Here is a 6,582-nt window from a genome sequence, read left to right as displayed (position 1 = left end):
AAATTACTCTAAATAAATACCAAAATCAAATTAACAATTCTTATATAAAATACAAAATAATACTAAATAACCATAATAAATCATTAATATTTCCATCCAAATTATAAAATAAAAGCAAATCAATGAGCATAATATGGATTAAGATTAATGTAACCTAAACCAAAAGTACAAAATTACATAGTTTTGGACTTTAAAAAAAAATTATATTTTCATTTAACTCTTTAAAGTTAAAACTTTGTTGGATAATATACAATTTTTACTTATTTAAATTTTGATTCACAATAATAAGTATTAAAAATAAATTTAATTTTAATATGATAAATATTTATAAAAATTTTGTAGATTATGATTAAAATTTTTTCAAATTAAAAATAAGATCACTAATGTAATTTTAAACTTAGTGAGTTTGATAAATCTTGTTTTGGCCTTACTCTTTACTATTTAAGTCATTTCAAAACATATATCTTAATATGTATATTTTACTATTTTATACATATTTTTTTTATTAAAAAGTATACAACATGATTAAAAAGTATATATAATTTTATTGAAACTATATAGTATATCTAAAAATATATATAAAAAAATAAATATGTATAAAATCAATTTTTTTTGTTTGGTTTGATTTCAATCTAGTTCTTGATGAAGAACCAGAACTGAACCAAAACAATAAAATAAAGTTTAGTTTGATTCAATTCAATTCCTACAATAATAGTTCCTTTTTTATTCTAGTTTGGTTCAGTTTAGAGCCCTAAAGAACTGTGCACAGCCATAGAGGCATAACAACATTACAACTAGAATAACCATGTCCCCAAACTAAATAAAGTTCCTTCATATAAATTAATGAAATAAAAATTTTGGGAAAAGTACACTTAAGTGGTTTAAGCATGTGTTATAACGCAATTAGCACTTAAGCAACTGACTAGCAATGTCAGACATGTGCTAAGCGTTAACATGGTTGACATAGTAGATGTGGCATTGATGTCAATGCCATGTTAGCAATTTTAATATGCCATTATTTATTTTGGAATATAAGTGCAAAAGGTTTGAGTGCCAAAAAAAGAAATTCAAACCCTAAAAGCTACGAGTTCAAAAGTACAGAATATTTAAGTGCACTTTTTCCTTCAATTTGCAAAAAAAAAGCCCTTACATTTTGACAAATATGTATTTGAATATTATAATTATTTGTAGCCCTTTGTCTTTGTCTCTCCTCTCTCTATACCTCTCACTCACCCTTTCTTTCTCTTCATGTCTTTCGCCCTCTTTCTCTTCCTATTTGGATCTCTCGCCCTCTTTCCATCTCCGTCTCCCATTATCCATCTCTCTCATCCTCTCTCTCTTCCTATTTGAGTCACTGTCTCTCTCTCCATCTCTGTCTCCTTCTATCCATCTCTCTCCCTTTTCTCTCTCCTCATTTTCTTCTCTCTTTCTTATGTATCTCTCATAGTCTCTCCCTTGTCTATCTATTTCTATATTTATAATATTTCCAAAATCCAAAAACAAGTTATAAATTTCACAAATCCAAAAACAAATTGTAAAATATGAGCAAAAAATTTTTCAGTGTTGCTGACATTAACTTGGTCGTAGATGGCATTAGGGCTTAGGCTAGTATAAGATCCCTAAAACTCGTAGTAAACCTTGCTATTCATTAATTCCATAATCAAACCTAACTCAAAGTCCAAACTCAAATAAATGATAATAATAAATTAAATTAATTTATTTATGGGGGAGTCAAACTCTACCCAATTTACAGCTCAACAATATAGTTAAAATATTGACACCATTTGGAAATCATATTATCAAATAATAAAATATTAATATATTTTAAATATTTAAAATTTATTTTAATAATTTCCAGGTGTTACAGTTACAATGTGGATTAGTTAGAGAAGAAAACAAGAAAAATGAAAGGAAAAATTTTCAAAAGAGAAAATGATGATAATAATTTGAAATGAGTATATACAATTTTTTTAGGGAAATGTACATGTAAATATTTTATACTTTAAATTTTTAGAATTTAGGTCTAAGCTTTCTTTTTTTGGCATCCAAAGGACATGTGCTTTTTATTAGTCACTTTGTCAATTATGTGCTAACAGCATTATATCATGGGTCTTTAAGTGCAAATATATATATATATATATATATATATATATATATATATATATATATATATATATATATATATATATATATATATATATATATATATATCAAGCTCCTTTTAATAAAATGAACAATTAATTATTTTTGTAATTAATTTTGTATAGGTAAATATAATTTTATATTTATAATTTTTTAATAAAATTTGTCACTTGTAATATATTTATTAAATCCTTTAAAAAAATATTATGTGTTTTTTTTTTACATTAATAAATTTTTGTAATTAATTATTTTCAAAAAGTATAGTATTATTTTTTAAAAAAATATATTATTTTGTTAATTGGAAAATCAAAAGTTACTCCCATCCCATGATCTTATTTTCTTCCTCTTATTCCTTTCCATTCCTCTATCATTTGGTTTATAGCAGTTTTTGCATCGATGCTTGCAATTAGCTACTATACCCTTCAATGTGTTTTTGTTTGATTCCTGCAATTAGCAACTCACGCCAAATTCATAAAAGGTTTCATTTCTCTATTAAATTTTTCTTCCTCTTGTGCTCTTAAAAGTGTTGATACCGATGATGAGACCAGTAGTGAAATTCATCATTGTAATTATTTGAAATTGTAGAGAAAAATGTTGGATTATGCTACTTTAGGTGACTTCTGCCAAGCTCTCTTCACTTTGAATTTCATGAGGAACATGCTTGGAAAGCCTACTACGCATGATTTTAATGCTTTTTATGTATTCTTATTTCAAGTTTACGAATGTTAACTTTACATTGGAATGAACAGGTTTGGGCCTGCCCCAAATGTTCCAACTTTTAATACACTTTGTAATGGTATGCTATTTTTGGAATTCAAAAGATTCACCTTTTTTTTATTGAAGAGATGTGTGGAAGTGGGTTTGCATCATCGTTTAAAATTTTCACAAAATTGTTGAAAAAATCACTTCGAAGTTTGATTGAGGATTTGCTTTATGCTTTTAGGATTATGTTGAAGTTAGGCTATGTTCCTATTGCGCATTGTGTAAGTCTAATCAAAATTATACTACTTTGCAATTATTTTATTCAATGAAGAATAGAGGTATTGTGTACAATGTGCACTCTCGTACAGCTTTGGTTTATGGATTTTGTAGAGAAGGTTTGTAGGGAGATGCTCTGCTATGTTAACATGACATGTAAGATTATGGTTGTAAGCCCAATACTGTAACATACCCTATGCTTATTAAGTTCTTTGAAATAATCAGAGGATTGAGCACGTATTCAAAAGTTTGGGTAAGATGGAAATAGAAGGATGCAACCCAGATGTACTTACATACAATGTAATTATCCGTTTTCTTTGTCATCAAGGTAGAATATCAGACATTTTTTAGTTCATTCAAATTATAGATCAAAAGAGATTTTCTCTTGATTCATACGCACATACTGCCTTGGCTAGAGTCCTATTAAGGGAGGGCAAAATAGGGTTTGCTTGCGAATTGTTATATGATACAATTTCTAAAGGCTTTTGTTATTTGATGCCTTTAAATTTTCTTAACGATGAAGAATTCTTTTACTTAGTCTTGAAGTATAAAATGGAGCCAAGATAAATCTTTTGAAGTAATCAATTTGGACTCTATAAGCTTAAGAGTCCCAATGGTTTAGTGCTAAATAATCTTTAACTTGGTCAAAGATTTCAACTTTAGTTTTGAAATTAGGAAAATGCAAGTTGTTAATTAAGGCCTTGAATGAGAAGCAACCTATGACTATCGAAGATAATGATTGGGAAGAACTTCAATAAAGGGCGGTGAGTACGATTAGATTGACATTAGCACATGATGTAATCTTAAAGGAGACTTTGCCAGTTATTTTGTGGAAGAAGCTGGAAAGCCTGTACATGTCCAAATCACTCACAGATCACTTGTATTTGAAAAAGGAATTGTACCAACTCAAAATGAAGTAAGCTACTAATATTAGAGATCACCTCAACTACTTTAACAAATTAATCACCTACTTGGCTAGTGTCGGTATGAAAATAAATGAAGAAAATAAAGTCCTTTTGCTTTTAACCTCTCTCTCACAATCTTACAAAAGTTTGGTAATAGCCTCAACAGTTAGGAAAGAGACATTGAAAGTGGAGGAGGCTATTGCATTATCTTGGATTATGAGAACTTCAATAATACAAGTAGTAGCAATGATGGTGGAGCTTTTATAGTGAGTTCTAGTCATAGCAAAGTAATACATGTAGAAATAATGCGAGAAAAAAATAATAGATTAGGCTAAAGACCACGAGTAGACATTGCAGATAAGGAGTGTTATTACTATCATTAGAAGAGCCACATTCAATATAATTATAAGAAGATAAAAGAAGACCTTGTAAAATTCAATGAATTCAAGAAGAGTCATGAAAAACAAGGGACTGCTACAATTGCAACTGATGAAGAAATTAAATGTGATGTTTTAAATATGGATGATTGTAAGGAAAAGACAAAGGATCCATTACAAAATGAGTGGTTAATGGATTCTGCTTATCCTTTCCATGTATGCTCAAAGAAAGAGTGGTTTGAAAAAATTGAAGTAAAGAAAGGAGAGAGTGTGAAGCTAGCCAATGGTAAGAAGATGGAAGTTGAAGGCATTGGAAGACTGAAGATCAAATTGCAAGGTGATCATGTGAAATTATTTGGTGATGAGAGGTGTATTCCTAAGTCTAAAAGGAACTTGATTTCTCTGGGAAAATTAGATTCCTTGGGTTATAGTGTTCCAGTCAAGGTGGAGTGAATTAGCTGAGATGCTCTTGTGATCATGAAGGGTGAGAAACTTGGCATGAGGAATCTCCATAAATTGGAAGGTAGCACACTAATTGAAAACATGCAAGTTGAGCCAAGGGCAATATCGACAAAAAGGAGTGGAAAGTTTTACCCAAGCCAAAATTGACTTTTGCAGAAATTTTAAAAGTTAATTCTATATGATATAAAGATTAAGAGGGTTGAGAAATTATTGGTGTAAGAAAATTCAAGTCAAGGTGGAGATTTGTTATTTGGTGCCTTTAAATTTTCTTAACTATGAAGAATTCTTTTACTTAGTCTTGAAGTATAAAATGGAGCCAAGGCAAATCTTTGAAGTAATCAATTTATACTCTACAAGCTTAAGAGTTCCACTGGTTTGCTGTAAAGTAATCTTTAACTTGGTCAAAGATTTAACTTTAGTTTTGAAAATAGGAAAGCGCAAGCCATGTAATTGTTGCCGACTTTAGCAATTTATTTGAGCTGACTTCTTAAGCCTAAATAAAGAAGATTGATCTCCAGTTTTGGAGTAACCCAGTTTTGATAGTGTAGCCCATTTTTTAGAGAGAGAAAATTAGAGAGAATTTTTCTCTAACGTTTTGAGAGGTTTTAGGTGTATTTGGGTTTAAGGGTTTGAGTGATCTTGTAATTATTTTTATTATAATATAATATTTATTTGTAGGGTAAGCTTACACCAAACCACTTTGAATTTTATCTTCTTTAATTATGAGTTTTTATTTTCTTAACAGCTTCAATGTGGACATTACTCTTTACAATATATATCTCCGTTGTTTATGACATCAAAATAGATTGATAGATGCATTAACTATGTTGAATAGAATGATAGAAAATGGCCTTATGCCTATTAATGGGTCATATACCATAATTTTGGATGGTTTTTGTAAGGAAAATGGTGTTGATGAGGCATTAGAGCTCTTGGATCATTTTAAGTAGGAAGCAAACAAGCCTGATGTAGTTTCCTTAATATAGTTTTATGTGTGGCATGCAAATAGGGTAACTCCCCGATGATATAGAAGATTTTATATTGAATGAAGCATGAAGGTATTAAGTGTGATGTTGTCAGTTTGACTTGTCTTGTCTGATCTAATATTTCTGCATGATTAGGAAATTTTTAGTGTGTTTAAAGGTTCTGGAAACTATGATGCATAATGGCCCTAGTATAACTCTAATCACTTTTAACTTGGTATTGGACAGACTTTGTAAGAATGGGTTAATAGGAGAACCACTCCAAATTTTTAATCACCCCAGAAACTTAGTATTTCTTCCTAGTATGGCATCATATGATATTTGAATCCATGCTTCCATTAGAGTCCATTATAATTCCCTTGTAAGCCAATTGCTTGGGGATGTGTAACTAGAGATAAAAACCAGATAGTTTCACATATAGATCCTTGATTACTTGCCTTTGCAATGAAGGAAAGGTATCAGTTGCACACAAGCTGAAGGTTAACATACTAAAATTTAGGCTAACTTCAAAAAAATAGATATTTGGATGTCACATTTTGAGTTTCATGATACTGGAAGGGTGACAACTTAATGTCTAACTCTGGAAATCCTATATTAAGCACAATCAAAGGGTTGGATGTAGATTTTGTCAAAGATTGGGTAGAAGTCTCAAAGCTTTTCATAGGCCATGTTTGATAATAAAGAAACACATCTTAGGGCAATACAAGCTAATTGATGAATTTTAGTGTATGTTAC

General features: G+C 29.7%; 1 pseudogene; it reads left to right on the top strand.

The window, feature by feature from the left end:
- The first annotated feature begins 2,733 nt into the window (after window positions 1–2,733).
- Window positions 2,734–6,172, top strand: LOC110668825 (pentatricopeptide repeat-containing protein At3g04760, chloroplastic-like; annotated as a pseudogene).
- Window positions 6,173–6,582: the final 410 nt, after the last annotated feature.

This window comes from Hevea brasiliensis, chromosome 4 (genome assembly GCF_030052815.1).
Source record: "Hevea brasiliensis isolate MT/VB/25A 57/8 chromosome 4, ASM3005281v1, whole genome shotgun sequence".
Classification (NCBI taxonomy): Eukaryota; Viridiplantae; Streptophyta; class Magnoliopsida; order Malpighiales; family Euphorbiaceae; genus Hevea; species Hevea brasiliensis.
The sequence above is the reverse complement of the archived record's forward strand: the minus strand, read 5'-3'. Positions and strand labels throughout refer to the sequence as shown.